This window comes from Lygodium microphyllum, chromosome 28 (genome assembly GCF_053477565.2).
Source record: "Lygodium microphyllum isolate KBCC chromosome 28, Lygodium_microphyllum_v1.1.10, whole genome shotgun sequence".
Classification (NCBI taxonomy): domain Eukaryota; kingdom Viridiplantae; phylum Streptophyta; class Polypodiopsida; order Schizaeales; family Lygodiaceae; genus Lygodium; species Lygodium microphyllum.
In genome coordinates, this window is record NC_141162.1 from 20,206,591 (window position 1) to 20,210,637 (window position 4,047).

At 39.5% G+C, this 4,047-nt stretch overlaps 1 pseudogene; it reads left to right on the forward strand.

Moving 5' to 3' along the window:
- Positions 1-1,900: 1,900 nt before the first annotated feature.
- On the forward strand, positions 1,901-2,524 carry LOC148011221 (E3 ubiquitin-protein ligase SINAT2 pseudogene; annotated as a pseudogene).
- The last annotated feature ends 1,523 nt before the right edge of the window (positions 2,525-4,047 follow it).

The following is a 4,047-nucleotide window of genomic DNA, read 5'->3' on the forward strand; positions in this document are numbered from 1 at the left end:
AATGTGGATTATCAATATTTTCTATCCCTTCTTTAATTTCTCATCCATTCTAGTGTTTGTACACTTTTCTTTATATAAGTTCATTTGGCCTTCATCTTTAGGTGTTTGAGTAATAAATGGTCATGCAATGACTCAATAGATTCACAAGCTATGATGAATTGATCCAATCACAATCCTCTCAATTTTTTGACACCGAACCATCCATGGTAATGTACAACCAACCTCATATATACCCTTCCCAAAACTTTAGCCCTATGTATCCCTCTATGATTTCAATGTTCTTCACAATGTAATATGCCCTTCCAAACACATATCCCTTCTCTTATTAAAGTCAATCCATCATAATGAGTCAAAGCCAACCCATGGAACATTCCTCTGACCTTTGTACTACAACATGAGCTTTGAAGTCATATCAAATCCTTGATACACCACCTATTAAGATGGCAAGCTCAACACGTGACATTGATGATGGATCACCTAAGTAGATGGGTCCACATATACTTAGTACATCAATGGTTATTATGATCCTCACATGGTCATTGACTTATCACTTATTATATTTAGTTTGTTGCACCTACCTACAGTTGGCATAGTTATAGTGCAAATCGATTAGTATAGTTAGTTATACATTGTTTGACTTAGTAGGCTACTTTCCTTTATGTTTTATCTTATCTATACTTTGTGTACATTATATTGTGTGTGAAAGAAGAAAAAAAAAGCAGCAAGAAAATGTTTTGGTCTCCATCTCTCTTCTTGTATTCTTGAGTGAGCTTCAATGAGCAGTTGTTGGTATGCATCTAGTGGTGATGCAATTAGAGGATGATGACAACCATGATAGTTATGTGCAGAAAGGAAAGCAAAAATCAAGGAGCCATAGTTGACTAGAAACATCATTTGGTACTACATCTACAATTAGCCCTTAGTTTGGGATGTTGAGAATAGCAAATGATGCCTAATATGTATGTCCATAAGTGGCTTTGTATGGAAGATAGACATATGATGTATGCTCTAGGAAGAGCTGTCAGAATCCCATAAGCACAGTGAGGTACAATAGTACTATCCAAAAGCTATATAAGCATGTACTTGACACTCATTTCAGATATATAGTATTATCATTATATGTCACTCAAGATTGTGTTTATGAGTCCAAGTTAATCTATCTTGGAACCAAACTCACTTGAGTTATATTTCTTTAGCTCTGTCATGTTTTATGTTTATAACCTCTGTCCGCCACAGCTAACATAGCTCTAGATCCATGTTTCTCAACATGGTATCAGAGCCATGCCTGAGCTAGGTAGCTAGTGGTGTGATTTTGTCTTCTTTGCAAGCTCTACAATTTGTCCCTCTTTCATTCTTCTCCTTGTACAAGTCTACATCATATTTCCATCTCAATTTATTCAAGCCATCCACACATCCATTGTCTTGTACAAGGTGAAGGATCTCAAGGAAGGAGGTGTTGTTCAAGGTTAACTTGGTTTGAGGTTCGTATCAGAGGTGCTAAGTAAGGGGGACAGCTTGGTCCAAGAAAAAAAAGAGAGAAGGGAGAGATGATGCTCTTCTTCTTCCTCCCCACCATCATCCCCACCATCACTTTTATCTAGGGTTACCGCCATATCCAGCACTATGATCCACAGAGTCTCTCAAGACTATTGGCCTCCTTATCTGCACCCACCAAGAGATGAATCTAATGATGGTGGATTTGCGGATGCCGATTCTTCCCAAGTTTTTTGAGGAATAGGGGTCTTTTTGTGATCTTCTAAGTGCACTTCTACTTGTCAATATTGTAGATACGTGCATTCGCCAGTTGTACAGGAAACTGAGCGTAAGGCTACTTTGAATGATCAGCAAGTGAAGTAAGCATAAAGCAAACATTTGGGCAGAACTGCTCATACAAGCAAGAATGGCTCCAAAGATTGTATGTATGGAAGTTCCAGAGTCTATAGTGTAAGAAGATGAGATCAGTTCAAGCATTACCAATTTGTCACTCTCAAATGGGGGATATGTTTCTATGCCGAAGCAACAGCATCAGCTCCTACTAAAGCTGGCATCTCACCTACTAGCAGTGTTCGTGAGCTTTTAGAGTGCCCAGTTTGCACAAACTCAATGTATCCTCCTATTCATCAGTGTCCAAATGGACATACACTTTGCTCCAATTGCAAGGTGCACGTTCACAATCGCTACCCAACTTGTAGATATGAACTCGGGAATATTAGGTGCCTTGCATTGGAAAAGGCTACAGAGTCACTTGAGCTTCCCTGCTGCAAATATCATAATCTTGACTGTACCAAAGTCTTTCCTTACTATAGCAAGCAAAAACATGAGGCTCAGTGTGCTTTTATACCTTATAGTTGTCCTTATGCTGGTTCCAAGTGTTCAATCACATTGGTGACATACCCACTCTAGTGGCACACTTGAGGGATGACCACAAGTGGATATGCACAGTGGGTGCACTTTTAATCATCGTTATTTGAAGTCAAACCCTCAAGAAGTGGAAAATGCAACTAAAGGTACTCGACACCTATGAGACGTTTTTGGCCACATGGGCCTGCGTGACAAGGAGATTGTTGCTTTGTCGAGGGTGCACACCTTGGGATGTGCCCACAAAGGCAAATCCAGCTTCGAAGGGGCGAGGAAGGGGCATGGACTAGAAATCCCTTGGTTTTTGATCATTCCTACTTCATGGAATTAGTTACAGTTGAACAGGAAGGTCTTCTACAACTTCTCTCAAACAAATCTCTAATCGCAGACCCAGAAGGCCAAAAAGATCATGAAGACAAAGAAGAAAGAATGCCAAAGAAGCATGAAGAAGAAAATACTTTTCGCTACTACAAACAAAATGTTTTGCAAAAAATTTCCATCATGAATCATGTTTTCCCTTAGTGGATCTGCTTCCCATAGAGGATGTCACAAACCCTATCGAAAATGTAAAGTTTCAAGCTTGACTTGACTAAGGTTGCCAAAGAGCTAGTCTCCTAGTCCATGTCCACATATAAGGGGAACAAATACCAGCAGGTGTAGGAACTCATCATTTGAGGGGGGGTGTTGAGAATAGCAAATGATGTGTGATATGTATGCCCATAAGTGGCTTTGTATGGAAGATAGACATATGATGTATGCTTTAGGAAGAGCTGACATAATCCCATAAGCATAGTGAGGTACAATAGTACTATCCAAAAGCTATATGAGCATACTTGACACTATTTCAAATATATAGTATTATCATTCTGTGTCACTCAAGATTGTGTTTATGAGTCCAAGTTAATCTATCTTGGAACCTAATTCACTTGAGTTATAATGCTTTATCTCAGTCATGTTTTATGTTTATAACCTCTGTCCGCCATAGCTAGCATAGCTCTAGATCCGTGTTTCTCAACATGGGAGACTAAGGAGCAATCCCATATCGTCATGTGCATCTACTAGTGTTGCAGGTAAAAACAAAGGAAAGAAGAGAGTGTCAGATGATGGTAATGATACATCTGCTAGTCGTTTGGGATTTGATGGAGATTCCAATGGTTCATAGAGTTTGGATGATGAGCTTGGTATTCCCCCAATTAGGACACTAGGTGCACAAAGAACACATGGTAATGTAAAGGCTCCATTAAGTGATCTAGTGGTACACATGTCTAGCAAGGTTAAATACCTAGTTAGGATGGCAATTGTTAGATGTGTGATCGCTTTGGCAACAACCAAAGGTTGGAGTTTTTAGCAAATGGATGTAAAGAATTCCTTCTTGCATGGTGAATTGCAATAAGATGTGTATATAGAGCAACTAGCAAGTTATGAGGATTCAGAGCATCCCATATATGTGTATAGGTTAAAGAAGGCACTCTATGGGCTAGAGTATGGTTTAACAAGATCAAAGTGATGCCAGGAGGCATATTCCACGGTGGATTCCGTGCCACAGTGGATTCCGTAAGATTTTATTACCGGGGCTCATACACAAAGTGGATTCTTTGTGCGAGAAGTTGATGGGGACGTCTATCCTTTTTGGGTGTTTTGTTAATTTTATGTGTACATGGGTGATTTCATAGCGGGCGATTCCGCAAA